Here is an 18,708-nt window from a genome sequence, read left to right on the forward strand (position 1 = left end):
CCAAGAAAGAGAATATAGAAGGTACACACGGCGAGGTGCCCTGTGGTTTTACCTATGTGATCAGGGAGAGGACATGAGGAAATGGGATGGAAAACCTACCTCGGTCCTAAATGCACGGGTACATGAACTGCGAGGGAAAACCACCACAAAAGGGGATTCTACCAGGAAAAATGCCGCTCCAGTTTCCAAACAGAGTAGAAGGGCTGATTTTATTTCCAATCCTCTTGAAGGGAATTCTGAGTCAATTTTACAAGAAGTGAATACTGAATATTCTGACAAGAATTGGAGGGGCCCTGCTTCCATCCAGGTGGAGGAAAGGGATAACTGGGTCTATTGGACTGTGTGGATTCGATGGCCTGGCACTGCTGAGGATTTCTTGGCTGGGTGAGAGCATTTGAGCAATCCAGCATTTAGCTGCGAACGAAGCATAAGTTTACAAAGTGCTGAAGTGGACAAGGACGCTGTGTCCTTGTACGCTGGGAAAAAGGAAGATAAGAAGAGCCTGACATACAACTCCTGGATGCCGAAGAATGAGATAAGTAACTGCTGGACACCTCGTGAAGAAGCTTGCACAGCCAATAGAGGATAAGATAGCGTTGCATGAAATGGGGTATTGTACCAATTAGAGTATTGTATAAGGCACGTGCACAAGCGCATAAGGTATATAACTGTGCGAAAAGTTGTAGTAAATGGGCTTCACTTGATCACATTGGTCTGTCTGTGATGTCCCCTGTGGATCCTCTGCGACATGGCACGTCAGACCCACAGGAGTATAAGGCTCTAGTAGACACCGGTGCACAGTGCACTCTAATGCCATCAAGTTATAAAGGGGCACAGAACCCATCTGTATTTCTGGTGTGACAGGGGGATCCCAAGATTTAACTGTATTGGAAGCTGAAGTAAGCCTAACTGGAAATAAATGGCAGAAACACCCCATTGTGACTGGAGCAGAGGCCCCGTGTATCCTTGGCATAGACTATCTCAGGAGGGGGTATTTTAAGGACCTGAAGGGGTATCGATGGGCTTTTGGTATATCTGCCTTGGAGATGGAGGGCACTGAACAGCTGTCTACCCTGCCTGGTCTCTCTCAAGACCATTCGATTATGGGGTTGCTGAAGGTTGAAGAACAACAAGTGCCAATTGCTACCACGACAGTGCACCGGCGGCAATATCGCACCAAGCGAGACTCTCTGATTCCCATCCACAAATTGATTTGCCAACTGGAGATCCAAGGAGAGATCAGCAAAACTCGCTCACCCTTAAATAGTCCCATATGGCCAGTGACAAAGTCTAATGGGGAATGGAGATTAACAGTTGACTATCGCGGCCTGAATGAAGTTACGCCACCGCTGAGTACTGCCGTTCCAGATATGCCAGAACTTCAATACGAGCCAGAGTCAAAGGCAGCCAAGTGGTATGCCACAATTAATATTGGTAATGCGTTTTTCTCAATCCCTCTGGCAGCAGTGTCATCCACAATTTGCCTTTACTTGGAGGGGTGTCCAGTACACTTGGATTCGATTGCCCCAGGGGTGGAAACACAGCCCCACCATTTGCCATGGACTAATCCAGACTGCACTGGAAAAAGGTGAAGCTCCGGAACACCTGCAATACATTGATGACATCATCGTAAGGGGAAACACAGCAGAAGAAGTCTTTGAGAAAGGGAAGAAAATAATCCAAATCCTTTTGACGGCTGGTTTTGCCATAAAAGAAAGTAAGGTCAAGGGACCTGCACAGGAGATCCAGTTCTTAGGAGTAAAATGGCAAGACGGGCATCGTCAGATCCCAATGGTCGTGATTAACAAAATAGCAGCTATGTTTACACTGACTAATAAAAAGGAAACACAGGCCTTCTTAGGTGTCGTGGGGTTTTGGAGAATGCATATTCCAAATTACAGTCTGATTGTAAGCCCTCTCTATCAAGTGACCCGGAAGAAGAATGATTTTTAATGGGGCCCTGAGCAACAACAAGCCTTTGAACACATTAAGCGGGAGATTGTTCATGCAGTAGCCCTTGGACCAGTCCGGACAGGACAAGATGTTAAAAATGTGCTCTACACTGCAGCTGGGGAGAATGGCCCTACCTGGAGCCTCTGGCAGAAAGCACCTGGGGAAACCCGAGGCTGACCCCTGGGGTTTTGGAGTCGAGGATATTGAGGATCCGAGGCTCGCTATACTCCAACTGAAAAGGAGCTTTGGCAGCATATGAAGGAGTTGGAGCAGCCTCAGAAGTGGTTGGTACTGAGACACAGCTCCTCTTAGCACCCCGACTGCCACTGCTGGGCTGGATGTTCAAAGGGAAAGTTTCCTCTATGCATCACGCGACTGACGCCACGTGGAGTAAGTGGATCGCAGTGATCACACAGCAAGCTCGCATAGGAAACCCCAGTCGCCCAGGAATGTTAGAAGTGATCACGGACTGGCCAGAAGGCAAAGATTTTGGAATGTCGCCAGAGGAGGAGGTGACACAGGCTGAAGAGGCCCCGCTGTATAATAAACTGCCAGAAAATGGGAGGCAATATGCCCTGTTCACTGATGGGTCCTGTCGCATTGTGGGAAAACATCGGAGGTGGAAGGCTGCTGTATGGAGTCCTACACGACTAGTCGCAGAAACTGCTGAAGGAGAAGGTGAATCAAGTCAGTTTGCAGAGGTGAAAGCCATCCAGCTAGCATTAGATATTGCTGAAAGAGAAAAGTGGCCAGTGCTCTCTATCTCTATACTGACTCATGGATGGTGGCAAATGCCCTGTGGGGGTGGCTACAGCAATGGAAGCAGAGCAACTGGCAGCGCAGAGGTAAACCCATTTGGGCTGCCACACTGTGGCAAGATATTGCATCCCGGCTAGAGAATCTGGTTGTAAAAGTACGTCATGTAGATGCTCATGTACCCAAGGGTCGGGCCACTGAAGAACATGAAAACAACCAACAGGTGGATCAGGCTGCCAAGATTGAAGTGTCTCAGGTGGATCTGGACTGGCAACATAAGGGTGAGCTATTTATGGCTCAGTGGGCCCATGATACTTCAGGCCATCAGGGAAGAGATGCTACATATAGATGGGCTCGAGATCAAGGGGTGGACTTGACCATGGACGCTATCACGCAGGTTATCCATGAATGTGAAACACATGCTGCAATTAAGCAGGCCAAGTGGTTAAAGCCCCTGTGGTATGGAGGGCGATGGCTGAAATATAAATTTGGGGAAGCCTGGCAGATTGACTATATCACGCTCCCACAAACTCGCCAAGGCAAGCACTATGTGCTTACGATGGTGGAAGCAACCACCGGATGGCTGGAAACATATTCTGTACCCCATGCCACTGCCCGGAACACTATCCTGGGCCTTGAGAAGCAGGTCTTGTGGCGACATGGCACCCCAGAAAGAATTGAGTCAGACAACGGGACTCATTTCTGAAACAACCTCATAGACACCTGGGCCAAAGAGCATGGCATTGAGTGGGTGTATCATATCCCCTATCATGCACCAGCCTCTGGGAAAGTCGAGCGATACAATGGACTGTTAAAGACTACATTGAGAGCAATGGGGGGTGGAACTTTCAAACATTGGGATACACATCTAGCAAAAGCCACCTGCTTGGTCAACAACAGAGGATCTGCCAGTCGGGGTGGCCCTGCCCAGTCAGAACTTTTACGTACTGTAGAAGGGGATAAGTCCCCGTATTGCACATGAAAAATATGTTAGGGAAAACAGTCTGGGTTACTCCTGCCTCAGGCAAAGGTAAACCCATTTGTGGGATTGCTTTTTCTCAAGGGCCTGGGTGCACTTGGTGGGTGATGTGAAAAGATGGAGAAGTCCGATGTGTGCCTCAAGGAGATTTGATTTTAGGTGAAAATAGCCAGAATTAAACTGTATGATATTAGTTGCTATATAACCCTGCCACTGTATGTTATCATTACTAGAATTGTTATATGCTATATCCATAGTACTTGTGACGGTTTGAGCCTGGCTGAACACCAGGTGCCCACCAAAGCCGTTCTGTCACTCCCCCATCCTCAGCTGGACAGGGGAGAGAAAAATATAACAAAAAGCTTGTGGGTCGAGACAAGGACAGGAGAGATCATTCACTAATTATCGTCACGGGCAAAACAGACTCAATTTGGGAAAATTAACTCAATTTATTACAAATCAACCAGAACAAGGTAATGAGAAATAAAATGAAATCTCAGAACACCTTCCCACCACCCCTCCCTTCTTCCCAGGCACAACTTCACTCCCGGATTTCACCACCAAGCCCCCCCAGTGGCACAGGGTAACTAGGGATGGGGTTTATGGTTATCACACGTTATTTTCTGCCGCTTCACCTCGTCTGGGCGAGGGCTCATCACGCTTTTCCCCTGCTCCTGCGTGGGGTCCCACCCACGGGAGACAGTCCTCCACGAACGTCTCCAACGTGAACCATTCCCACGGGCTGCATTTCTTTACAAACTGCTCCAGCATGGGTCCTTTCCACAGTGTGCAGTCCTTCAGGAGCACACTGCTCCAGCGTGAGTCCCCCACGGGGTCACAAGTCCTGCCAGAAAACCTGCTCCGTGGGCTCCTCTCTCCACAGATCCACAGGTCCTGCCAGGAGCCTGCTCCAGTGTGGGGTTCCCACGGGGTCACAGCCTCCTTTGGGAACCCACCTGCTCCGGCGTGGGGTCCTCCACGGGCTGCAGGTGGATATCTGATCCACTGTGGACCTCCCTGGACTGCAGGGGGACAGCCTGCCTCACCATGGTCTTCACCACGGGCTGCAGGGGAATCTTCGCTCTGGCGCCTGGAGCATCTCCTCCCCCTCCTTCTTCACTGACCTTGGTGTCCGCAGGCTTGTTTCTCTTACATGTTCTCACTCCTCACTCCGGCGGCTGTTTCTCCCTGTCCCAACCTTTTCTTTCCTTCTTAAAAATGTTATCACAGAGGCGTTACCACTATCACTGATTGGCTTGGCCTTGGCCGGCAGCGGGTCCATCTTAGAGCCGGCTGGTATGGCCTCGCTCTCTCTCGAACACAGGGGAAGCTTCCAGCAGCTTCTTACAGAAGCCAGCCCTGTAACCCCCCCCCCGCTACCAAAACCTTGCCACACAAAACCAATACACAGTACTATAGTAAGAATCACTTAGATGAAGCAAGAAAGAACTGCGATAAAACTGAGCAAAGCGCAGTAGTGATGGAACCAGAACTGACTCCAGCATGCAACAATCCAACGGTGCACACCATCATCCTGCTGTGTCCAATGTCACCTGTTCGTCACACCACACTCAAGCCCAATTCTGCTCTACCGACTGAGAGGATTTTGCACCATTCCTCCTGCCCAGACAGACTGGTATGACAGATGGAGCCCAGAGTCGGAACCTAAATAAACTCAACAAATGTTTTATGAACATAACCCATGAACTAAAGGAATGATATCTCTGTGTGCGTATACATATATATATATATATATAATTGTTCATATGTGTCAAAGGGATGGAAAGGTGATGATGATTGATCAGAGTGTAACTAATGAAACTAAAGGTATGGGAACTGAGCATGATGTCAATGATATAGAATAAGGGGTGCATACTGTCCTGGTTTCAGCTGGGATAGAGTTAACTGTCTTCCTAGTACCTGGTACAGTGCTATGTTTTGAGTTCAGTATGCAAAGAATGTTGATAACACTGATGTTTTCAGTTGTTGATAACTAGTGTTTAGACTAAAGTCAAGGATTTTTCAGCTTCTCATGCCCAGCCAGCGAGAAAGCTGGAGGGGCACAAGAAGTTGGCACAGGACACAGCCAGGGCACCTGACTCAAACTGGTCAACGGTGTATTCCATACCATGGGACGTCCCATCTAGCATAGGAACTGGAAAGTGGGGGCTGGGATTCGCCGCTCGAGGACTAGCTAGGTGTTGGTCGGCGGGTGGTGAGCAATTGCCCTGCGCATCATTTGTACATTCCAGTCCTTTCATTATTGCTGTTGTCATTTTATTAGTGTTATCATTATCATTATTAGTTTCTTCTTTTCTGTTCTATTAAACCGTTCTTATCTCAACCCACGAGTTTTACTTTTTTTTCCCAATTTTCTCCCCCATCCCACTGGGTGGGGGGGAGTGAGTGAGCGGCTGCGTGGTGCATAGTTGCTGACTGGGGTTAAACCATGACAGCGATATCAAGGACTGATTGCACATATAGAATCCTTTAGACATAAACTGTTGACCAAGTCTGGGATTAAGTCTGGATCCAGCCAGACCTAGACTCCTCTCTGAGGAGTTTAGAACACAAGGGGATCAATTCTGAACCTCGTGACTCCAGGGGAGTGTCTCCCTGACAGTTTTGTCTGACCCTTTCCTCTATGCAGTAAATACGATGTGAACCTTGCCATCAAATCTTGTTAAGCCACTGTCACATTTACTATCAAACTTTGTTAAATTGCTGTTTTATATCAATAAACATATTGCTACTTCTCTTTTCCCAGTGAAGTGTGTCACTCGAGCGTCCGCAACAGGAGAATGAAGCAATAAAAATGTTGTGCTATATTTGTGTAGGATGCTATATGATAAACTAAATAAAAGTGCAAAAAAGGAGCAAGTACACTGATTTTCCAGGGAAGTATCTTAAGTAGTCATGTTACCAATATTTTGATAATAGTTGAAATTTTACATAAGTCGGCTTTGGTTAAAAGCATAAAGATTGTAGAATATAGGGGTTTGAAGCTCACAATATAGTTATAGAAACTTATGAACATACAAAATGTGCTGTATGCAATCATAAAAAGAATAAGTATTGTCTAAGATCGGTTAACCATAGAAACTTTGACAGATTTGTTAGTTTGTAGTGTTTTGTCCTAAGAAACTAAGAGAGATCGTTATGGACCTTAGTTCTGTTGCTTAGAAACCCCACGTTGATCAAGATTCCAGTTAGTGGAATTAGGTAAGATTAACCAATGAATGTTTTAGTATAATATTGAAAAGGTGGTGTGACTGAGGGCCAATCACTAGAAACATTAAATTCAAGAATTAACATTGAATGTACTTTTATGTAAATCTAATACATGATGGCGAAAATCATACTGCGCGGAATCACATAAGAGAGGTCAACTATCGGACAAAGTGAGGAAGACTATGGAAGACCACCAGAGGGCTTATGAAGACCACCAGAGACTTCACCACGCCTGCGTAAAGGGACATTTACATATGCTAATGATTTATCGGACAGTTGATGATTATGTATGACATTTCCCAGAAATTTAGTGACTATGTATAACAGGTGTGTATTTAACCTGCATGATTAAACCAGACAGGTGCACACACTAGGTGGAGTGATCCCCTGTGTGCCCAGCGCTGCAATAAAGAAGTGCCTGCTTCTTAACTTCTCGTTGCTGATAAGGAGTTTTATTCTGGATTTCGGCAACAGTTTTGGCCACCCAGATGGGACCTTGCGAGTGAGACTGGACGAGATCGAGTGTTGATCGAGCTCTGGCCGGCACCGAGGCATTCTCAGGGAGAACCATCGCTCTCGACTCATAAAGCTCCTCACAACGTTCCCTGGAGAAAGGGTAAGGCACTTCTTCTTTGAAACTTGTTTGGATAGCCTGCCCGTAAGGCGCGGCGAAAGCTTCGCAGAGTTGGGGCTGAGAGGGTACCCGTTTGTGTAGAAGCCTAGGTGTCTGCCCATAAGTCATAAGCAAAAGCTATTGCAGGGTTGGACAATTTTGGGAAACAAGGGAACCTATATGCTATAGACTTCTCAAAGATAGTGCCTCCAACAGAGGTTGGAAGCTTTAAGTGTGAGTACATTTGGAAACAAGGGAACCTATATGCTATAGAGTTCTCAAAGGTAATGCCTCCAACTGAGGTTGGAAGTTTTAAGTGCGAGTATATTTTGCTGATTAATAATCTTGCCAGGGGATATTGGTTATGACTCTTGCCTAGGGAAGTCGGCTTAGTCCGTGCCCTAGACAAGTAGGTGGACTCCATTACCTGGCAATAATTGTTATTTGCATTCGTTTGATATCTGGTATTTGATACATGCATTTGGTATTTGAAACTTTGTACTTGATACTTGGCATTTGATATTTGGTTCGGTATTTGACATTTGATATTTGATTATTGATATCTGATATTTGATATATTTAATAGATATTTGGTATTTGGTATATAAACATAATGGTATTAGCCAAATTATTTAAGAGTAAGAGTATGGGAAATTTAACCACTGATGGAAAGATACCGAAAACATCTCCGTTGGGATGTTTGTTGGCACATTGGGGTGAATTGCATGATGATTTACGTAAAAATCAAATGATTGAATATTGTAATCATTGGTGGCCCTTGTATGTTTTGGAAGACCAGGAAAAATGGCCAACAAATGGAACTTTAAGCTATAATACTATAGTACAGTTAATGTTATTTTGTAGAAGAGAAGGTAAATGGAGTGAAGTGCCATATGTGGATTTGTTCTTTTATTTGAGACAGAGAACGAATTGGCAAAAGGAATGCGAGTTAATCAATCGAGATAATTTGGTGATGACATTAACTTCAGAAAATAAGAAAACTAAGAGTTGTTGTTCGGCTTGTGATATTGGAAGGAGGTGCATTAGATGTACGGTACCAAAAGAGGATGAAATGGAACTAGAATTAGAAATAGCCCCACCAAGGGAGGAGCAGGATCCCTCTTCCTCACATGCACAGGAAAGAAGTATTGAATCAGGGAGAATAATAGAAACAGATAGTACTAGGACGGGGGGCAAAGTTGATGAAACTCCAGAAGTAGTAGTCCACACCCCAGTGTCTCGGAGAACTTAGCAGCAATCTCAATTGTTGGCTCCTTTGAGACAGGGAGTGGGACAGCATGGGCCAATATATGTCAAAGTGCCATTTTCTATTATGGATTTGATGGCATGGAAACAGGCAGCAGGGGTTTATAGGGAAGATCCGGAGAGAGTAGGAAGGGTTGTAGAAACAATTATTAGAACTCAGGATCCCGATTGGAATGATTTACAAGTAATATTGGATAATTTATTGGATAGTACTGAAAAACAGATGGTATTAAAAACTGGAAAAGCACAAGCAGAGGCGGCACATATGAATGAAATGCTCTCTGGAACTTTGGAACAGAGTTTTCCTTCAGGAGACCCTCAGTGGGATCCAAATGACCCTGTAGATAGAAGAAGGTTAACTTGGTACCAAAAGTGGGTATTGTATGGAGTAAAGCATGCAATGCCAAAAGCTCTGAATTGGTCTAAATTATATGAGATAAAACAAGACAAAAATGAATCTCCTGTGTTTTTGGAAAAATTGAAGGAAACTGCTAGAAAATATACTGATTTAAAATTGGAAACACAGGCAGAACAGCAACAGCTAGCCTCGATTTTTATGGGACAGTCGGCACCTGATATAAGGCAAAAGCTCCAAAAATTGAAGGGGGAGGACTCAAGAAATCTGAATAAAATGTTAGAAACAGCATGGAAACTTTACAATAATCGGGAAAAGGAGGAGGAAGAAAGAAAAGAAAAGAAATAAAAGATTAGAGAAAATAGGTTAATAGCTGTTTTAACAAGGGGTGCAGCAAGAGGAAGAGGATGAACCCAAGGAAGAGGAGTTATTAAAAACTTTGGTAACCGGGAACCTAATGCACCTCTAGGAATAAAACAGTGTGCTTATTGCAGAGAGAATGGACATTGGAAAAAAGATTGTCCTCAGCTGCAAACAAATCAGCAAGAGGTTGTGAAAATGATGACTTTGAATGATTGAAGGAGACGTGAGGGGAGCCCAGCTGAACCTCTGGTTACAATTAAGCTGGGAAATTATAAAGTTGAATTCTTAGTAGATACAGGAGCAGTATATTCTGTTTTGAATACTTATAAAGGGAAATTGGGAAATAAAACAGCTAACATAATTGGAGCAACTGGGAAACAGGAAAATAGACCATTCTTTCAACTCCTTGATTTAAAATTTGGAAACCAGGCAATTACACATGAATTTTTGTATGTGCCAGAATGTCCAATACCCTTGTTGGGTCGAGATCTGTTATCCGAATTAAATGCACAGATAGCTTTTGAGGGAGGAGAAATTCTTTTAAAGATACCGGAATCAAAGACAGGAGAAATATTGATGATACAGGAGAAGGTTAAGACTCAGGAGATGCCACAAGAAGTTGATGATGCTGTGATCCCTACAGTTTGGAACACAGAGATACCTGGAAAATCTAAAATGGCACAGCCTGTAAAGGTGGAACCGAAGGAAAATGTGAAGCCAGTGAGATTAAAGCAGTATCCAATTAAAACTGGGGGTAGATTGGGAATCAAGAAATTAATTGATAAATTTTTGAAATATGGAATTTTAGAGGAATGTGAATCTGAATATAATACTCCAATTTTACCAGTGAAAAAGCCATCAGGAGAATATAGATTAGTACAGGATCTGAGAGCAATAAATCAGATAGTGAAAGATATACACCCTGTAGTGGCCAATCCATATACACTTTTAACAGCTCTAGGGGAGAATCATCAGTGGTTTACAGTGCTTGATTTGAAGGATGCTTTCTTTTGTATACCCCTGGAAGAAGGAAGTTGAAAACGATTTGCTTTCGAGTGGGAGAATCCAAAAACAGGACAAAAAACACAATTAATATGGACAAGATTGCCGCAAGGGTTCAAGAACAGCCCAACAATTTTTGGGAGCCAATTAGCAAAAGAACTTGAGATGTGGAAACAAGATGGTCCCAAACCTGGACATTTGCTCCTACAGTATGTAGAGAACATACTGATAGCTACGGAAGAGACACCAGCGTGTATAAAGGTAACAAGTGATCTTTTAAACTTTTTGGGGCTAAGTGGATACAAAGTCTCTAGAACTAAGGCCCAGATAGCAAAACAGACTGTGATATATTTGGGGTTTGAAATCTCACAAGGGCAAAGACAGTTGGGAACAGACTGCAAAGAAGCAATCTGCAGTATCCCGGAGCCGAGAAATATCCACGAATTGAGAACCTTTTTGGGAATGACTGGGTGGTGTCGGCTATGGATAATGAACTATGGTCTGTTGGGTAAACCATTGTATGAAGCTCTTAAAGGTCCACCATTTGAATGGGGTCCAGATCAGCAGAGAGCTTTCAAGAGTTTAAAACAGGCCCTGATGACAGCGCCAGCCTTGGGACTTCTAGATTTGACTAAAGGCTTCCAGTTATTTGTACATGAGAAACAACACATTGCACTGGGAGTGCTGACTCAGAAGATGGGAAGTTGGAAGCAACCGGTTGGATATTTTTCCAAACAATTGGACTTTGTAAGTAAGGGCTGGCCTGCTTGTTTGAGAGCGGTAGCAGCCACTGTGATGATAATACAGGAGGCTTGAAAATTGACTTTGGGAAGAACGATGGTGGTATATGTGCCACACATGGTGATATCAGTGTTGGAGCAAAAGGGGGGCCACTGGTTATCCCCGAGCAGAATGATGAAATATCAGGTAGTTTTAATGGAGCAAGATGATGTGATTTTGAAAACCACTAACTTGACTAATCCTGCAGTCTTTCTGAGTTCTGTACAGGAAGAAGGACAACTGGAACATGATTGCCTGACTACCATTGAATATGTATATTCCAGTCGAGAGGATCTGAAGGATGTACCTATGGACAACCCGGACTGGGAATTGTACACAGATGGTAGCAGTTTCATTGAAAGTGGAATCCGCTATGCAGGATATGTGGTAACAACTGAAAAATCAGTTATAGAAGCCAATGCTTTGCCGAGCACAACTTCAGCTCAGAAGGCGGAATTAGTGGCTTTGACAAGGGCTCTAGAATTGAGTGAAGAAAACAAAGTAAATATCTGGACTGATTCGAAATATGCATTTGGTGTGGTCCACGTCCATGGGATCTTATGGAATGGAAAGAAAGAGGATTATTATCCTCTCAGGGGTCCAACATTAAATATAAAGAGGAGATTTTGCATTTATTACAAGCAGTACAGAAACCTACTGCAGTAGCAATCATGCACTGTAAAGCACATCAATCAGGGAATACAAAAGAGATTGTAGGAAACAGATTAGCAGATAAATCAGCTAGGGAAGCAGCCAAAAGGAATGCCTTACAAATGGCATTAATTCCTACAAAAACTATTGCATTACCAAAGGAAAAAACTAAATATTCAGAAGAGGATGAGAAAATGGTGAAATTATTAAATGCAAAGAAAAATCTGGAAGGATGGTGGGTGACATCAAAAGGACAAGTAGTGGTCCCACCATTTGTAATGAGGGAAATAGTACAGACAAAACATAAGGAATGTCATTGGGGAGCAGAAGCATTAGTAACTCTCTTGAGAAGGCAAGTAGTATCAGTAAAAATGCTAGAAATAGTTAAAATGACAACTGCTAAATGTGAGAGATGTTTAAAAAAAAAATCCAATTGTAAAGAAAAAGGTCCAAATGGGAATACTGAAATCAGGAATGGAACCAGGGGATTATTGGCAAATAGATTTTTCAGAGTTACCTCGACAAAATGGGTATCGATACATTCTGTTGGGGGTTGATACTTTTACAGGATGGCCGGAAGCCTTTCCCTGTCGGACCAATCAAGCAAAAGAGGTCATTAAATGGTTATTACAAGAAATCATCCCGAGATATGGAGTACCTATTGGAATCTCTTCTGATAGAGGTTCCCATTTTGTTGCAGAAGTGGTCCAGGGTGTTATTATTAAAACAGACAGGTGCACACACTAGGTGGAGTGATCCCCTGTGTGCCCAGCGCTGCAATAAAGGAGTGCCTGCTTCTTAACTTCTCATTGCTGTTAAGGAGTTTTATTCCGGATTTCAGCAACAGTCATGACAGAGTATCATGACAACTCTATGTGAATATAGTTATTTCATTATCCTTAGAGCAAACACACTAATCTAACATGTCTGGGAAGATGCATTCTCAGACTAGACTTGCTTTCCCTATTTCTTTGGAGGGCCTGAATTTCCTCCATTAGTTCAAAGTTAAATTTTCAACTTGGACATAAAAAGAAAGCCAAGTGCAAAGGAAATAAGTACGCAGTCATGATTCCATACCATGTTATACAGCAGTCATTAAGCTATTACTGACCAACATTTTCCCCACACAGCATGCAATTAATGAGGCTGTGGAATACAAATAGGTTCTCCCCCACTCCAGCAACAAATTGATTAAATTTCAACAGCAATAGTCTGTCTTCAACAAAACTTCAACATCACTGAAAAAGAAACCTCAACTATCAGTTTAGTCCAGCTAATGAGCTAAATTCATTTCCTATTCCACAAGTTTCATGTCTTTCCATGGTTTAGTAACAAGTTTTAACAAATTATGAACTCAATGGATATAACTAATCTATAATTAACTGATTACTCTGATGGAAGAATTTATATCGTGTAAATATCTCCTATTTGCATACTTTTTTTGGACACCATTCTCTCAATCTAATACTGGTAATTCTGACGGATCCATTGGAGAAATGCAGGAAGTTTAGTGGATTTCCTAGTGTGTCAGATCTACTGGACTTGCCAGAATAAACCTATATTCAAGAGCTTCTTAAGAAAGATGGAATAGGAAAAGATGGTTCTTGAGTAGTCAGCAAAAAAAAATGAAGCTTGGCATTGGAACATGAAACACCACAGACATCACAAACTCTTACAGGCTCTTGCATTAATGGTAACTTCAAGATAACTGCTTCCCAGTTCCATGAATGTAGTTAGCTTCTATCAAAAAGACAACACAGTCAACATCATCTATTTGCTACAGATTTACAATCACAAACAGTTAAAAAAATAAATCAGAGAATGGAGAAAAAGCAATAAACAGAACAAGCATCGCAGACTCAGAATTTTCAAACTGGGTGCATAATAATATGTAGATTATTTATAGTAAATATTTTTCCTTGTGCTTTTCAGAAAATGGAACCATATAAAACCTAAAAAGATAGGCAGACAACTCCATTTTGCCCATCAACTAGAGATATGGACATGGAACTCAATCATAATCACTGATAGGAAAACATCTATTGTTCCTAAATTTAAAAAATAAAACTAAGCTAAAATAAAAAACACATGCCACTCCATGTTTTATAGCGTGAATGTCAGATACCTTTTTACCAACACATGGGTCTCCAGTGGACTCTCGCAGCTGTGCCAATAAAAAAAGTTGGTTTTGAATAGATGGTTCATCAGTATGACAACTGCCAAATTCTGATCTTATCAGATGATTTTAAGAGAACCCTCTACCACAGTGTCATCAGACTATACCACTCAAAAGCATGCTTCCACAATCAAGGCACAGAATATGCATCGGACTCTTCCCAGATTTCCTGCATGGTCTCTGTGCCTCACCTCCATCTACAAACACTTCTCTGTTTCACTATGCCATGGTTTAACCCCAGCCAGCAACTAAGCACCATGCAGCCACTCATTCACTTCCTCCCTACCCAGTGGGATGGGGGAGAGAATTAGAAAAAAAAAAAGTAAAACTCATGGGTTGAGATAAGAACAGTTTAATAGAACATAAAGGAAGAAACTGATAATGATAATAATAACAATAATAAAACAAAACTAATAATAATAAAAGGATTGGAATATACAAAACAAGTGATGCACAATGCAATTGCTCACCACTTGCCAACCGATGCCCAGTTAGTTCCCGAGCAGAGATCCCCCCCCAGGACAACTCTCCCCAGTTTATACACTGGTGTGTGGTAGGTTGACCCTGGCTGGGTACCAGGTGCCCACCAAAGCCGCTCTGTCACTCCCCCTCCTCAGATGGACAGGGGGGAGAAAATATAACAAAAGGCTTATGGGTCAAGATAAAGACAGTGATAGCAAAGGTCATGCATGAAAGCAAAGGAAAACAAATGATGTTATGCTCTACTTCCCATCAGCAGGTGATGTCTGGACACTTCCAGGGAAGCAGGGCTTCAATACGTGTAGTGGTTGCTCCGGAAGACAAAATGGTCCCCCTTCCATCTCTCTTTACTTAGCTTTTATAGCTGAGCTGACGTCATATGCTATGGAATATCTGTTTGGTTAGTTTAGGTCAGCTGTCCTGGCTATGTCCCCTCCCAAGATCTTGCCCACCCCCAGCCTGCCGTTGAGGGGGGGGGCAAAAATGTTGGAGAGACAGCCTTGATGCTGTGCCAGCGCTGCTCAGCAGTAGCCAAAACACTGGTGTGCTATCAACACCTTTCTAGCTACCAATGCAGAGCACAGCACTATGAGGGCTTCTATGGGGAGAATTAACTCCATCTCAGCCAGACCCAATAAAATCTCCACCCCTTATTCCATACCATTTGCATCATGCTCAGGTCCCACATAATTTAATATACATATATCTTCTAACCACGCCATTGTATTTAATTCTCATTAATGAGATCCCTTCTTACCAACTCTTACAACTGAAACTACATCCTTAAACCACTATTATACCCAGTATACAGATTTATACATTCTTATTAACTACTATCCCCTGTCCTTTAACAGATAGATATTCCATGGGCTTCTTCCACTCCTCCAGATGTTCACACACAGGTTATGACTTGGGCCCCATCCATCAAGATGAGTGGTCAGGACAGTATGTTTGATCATTGGGCACCAACACCGGCTTGGTTTGGGTCACCGATGCACTTGTCTGGTTCCTTGTGAAGTTCACTCCTCTGCGGTTCAGGTCATTCCTGCTACATTACCTCCTACAACATACAACTCACATCACAGATTATTTTTCCCCCAAGGTTAAATATCCTTGAGGCACACACTGGGTCTCCCCATCCTTCCGCATTACCCACCAAGTACACCCAGGTCCTTGAGCAAAGACAATCCCATGAATGGGTTTGCCTTTTCCCATGGGAGGAGAAATCCACATGGCCTTCCCCAGCCACTTCCCCATGTGCACTACGGGGACCTTATCTCCTCCCACAGTATGCAGGGGTTTTGTTTGGGCAGGACCAGGATGGTTAGCAGATCCACTGGTGTTAACTAGCCAAGTGGCTTCTGCTAAATTTGTATCCCAATGCTTCCATGCCCCATTGCCCAACACTCTCCACATAATCTTTTTTGAGCTTTTAGCTCAAATTATCATGAAGACATGAGTTCAATGTATGGAATTGATAGCCAGGGACCCGGAATGTATCCCTGTGCCTGTTAAAACTGATTATTTTGAATGGTGTCTCGCTAATAGCTCCACATTGCAAGCAGCCTTGGCAAATTATACTGAGCAAATTGGGTATCATCTTCCCTCTCATCCGTTAATTAAAATGGGAAGTCAAATACGCTTTGCACAAAAGCAACTAAGTCAATCAGAGCCAGTGAGTGGTCCCACGGTGTTCACTGATGGTTCAGGAAAAACAGGAAAAGCAGCCATTGTGTGGCATGATGGCCAGCAATGGCAACAGAAGATAGAACAGCAAGAAGGCTCCCCTCAAGTTGTAGAACGTAGAGCAATGGTGATGGTGTTTCAGCATTTTCCAGATCCTGTAAATGTTGTTACCGATTCAGCTTATGTGGCAGGTTTGGTTCAAAGATTGGATAAGGCTGTGCTTGGTCAGGTGGGAAATGAAAAGTTATTTGGGGTGTTGAAGCTGTTATGGATGGAGATTCAGGAATGCCGCTCCCCATATTATGTCATGCATATTAAAAGCCACACAAGCTTGCCTGGCTTTACTGTGGAAGGGAATGCTCGTGCAGATGGTCTCATATCGGGGGTGGCAATAGGTCCAGTACCAAATGTGAGACAACAGGCCATCGAAACTCATAGTTTTTTTCACCAAGGGCATTGGGCCTTAAAGTGGCAATTTCGATTGTCAAACTCTGAGGATCGTGCCATCGTCGCCGTGTGCCCTGACTGTCAGAGCCACCATGTACCTCATTATTATGGAACCAATCCTAGAGGCCTTCGAGCCTTGCAAATCTGGCAGACTGACATGACACATATTCCTGAGTTTGGGCAGTTGAAATATGTGCATGCGTCTATTGATACTTTTTCTTCTGTTGTTATTGCCACTGCTCATACAGGTGAAGCCTCCAGGGATGTTATTCGACACTGGCAACGAGCGTTTTCTGTGGCTGGTGTACCTCAGCAGATTAAGACTGACAACGGTCCAGCCTATCTTTCTACCAAGGTAACTACCTTTTTGCAGCTTTGGGGAATTACCCATGTCACTGGTATCCCTCATTCTCCCACAGGACAAGGCATTGTAGAGCACGCCCATGGAACTCTAAAGCATGTGCTTCAAAAACAAAAAGGGGGAACGATGGGTGAGGGCCCAGAGGCTCGACTTAACAAGGCCACGTATGTCTTAAATTTTTTGCAGGTCACTGATGATGTTCAACAACCACCAATGCTACGTCATTTTGGGTCATTGACAAGTATATCTGGTGTGACCCCGGGGTTAAGGTTCAGATACAGGACCTGCAGATGGGTCAATGGTCTGCACCTTGTGACTTATTAACCTGGGGTCGAGGTTATGCTTGTGTCTCCACAGATACTGGACCGCGATGGGTGCCAGCATGACTGGTAAAACCCTACTTAGAAGTGTCATCGCCTGCTGCAGTCTCCTCAGAGTAGTGGTTGCAATATCGGTATCATTGCAGCCCAAGATGAACGTATGATTAATGCTTGCAAATGCTATGGGCCAAGAGGGATGCTAGCTAAGCACGCAAAGTAATGCTACATCACAAACTCATTCTGGATTATTGCTAGATATAGATTCTATATGCCATGCTACGCTATAAAACAGAGCAGCTATTGATTTTCTATTGTTGGCCCATGGCCACAGCTGTGAAAACCTTAATGGTATGTGTTGTATGAACCTATCAGGTCATTTGGTGTCAGTGTTCCAGAGTATCCAACAGCTGCGAAAGGAGGTGCAGAAGCTGACAGAAGATGTTGGTTTTTTTGGGTTGGATGGCTTGTTCTCTCAATGGGGGATTGGAGGATGGTTAAAGGGAGTATTGAAAACAGGATTATTAATATTGGCAATTATTATCATTGCATTGAGCATCCTCCCATGTGTGCTGTCCTTGCTGCAAAGGGCCCTGCAGCGGACAATTCACATGGCATATTTGGCACAAAAACAAAAAGGGGGAATTGTGGAGGACCTCGGCTGGACCGAGGGGCCTGGGGAGGATATTGACCTTGACAAGATTACAGTGTTCCCGTGAGAGAACAAGAAAGGATGAGAAGCATGCCTGGGAAACTAAGTTTAAGGAATGTGTTGACTGTTTGCAGTTGTGATAAGGAACCTGAAAAAGTCACCCAATGAGGGGTGAGAAAAACAGCTTCTGACAACTTTCTGACCAATAAGGGACAGACATATGTACAAGGTAAGAAGTATAATGGGTATAAATTTGCTGGCTTGTAGTAATAAAAAAACCTTCTTTGCTTGTGCTATAAGAATGCACACTTGTCATTTGTCCATCTCGACCACGACAAGGTCTGCACACAATTTGATCCCCTCCTCCAGGCAGACTGACATGGCCTCCCGATAATAAAAGATATGCACTGTGGACAGACGGTATCTCAAAGGGAATCCCCAGGGAGGTGATGGACGGGTTGCACACTCTCAACATGAACGGTCTGGTGAAAGGTTGGGACAAAATCAAAGGGGCCCTATCTCCCTCAAACTTTAAAGACTTTTCTCCCCCATCTCAGGAACCCAGCGACATGGCCCCATCTGCTCCTCAGGGGGCTGAACTGATTGATTTGGACATCCCTGAGTCGGGAAACCCCCTCCG

The 18,708-nt window shown here is 43.7% G+C and overlaps 2 protein-coding genes across 4 annotated transcripts in view; one reads left to right on the forward strand and one right to left on the reverse strand.

The window, feature by feature from the left end:
- CDC42SE2 (CDC42 small effector 2) overlaps window positions 1-18,708 on the reverse strand; it is a 328,251-nt gene that overhangs the window by 45,638 nt on the left and 263,905 nt on the right. The gene's annotated exons all lie outside the window — the stretch shown is intronic.
- LOC126035459 (uncharacterized) overlaps window positions 1-18,708 on the forward strand; it is a 34,365-nt gene that overhangs the window by 961 nt on the left and 14,696 nt on the right. The gene's annotated exons all lie outside the window — the stretch shown is intronic.

The sequence above is a fragment of the Accipiter gentilis genome, chromosome W, assembly GCF_929443795.1.
Source record: "Accipiter gentilis chromosome W, bAccGen1.1, whole genome shotgun sequence".
NCBI classification, from domain to species: domain Eukaryota; kingdom Metazoa; phylum Chordata; class Aves; order Accipitriformes; family Accipitridae; genus Astur; species Astur gentilis.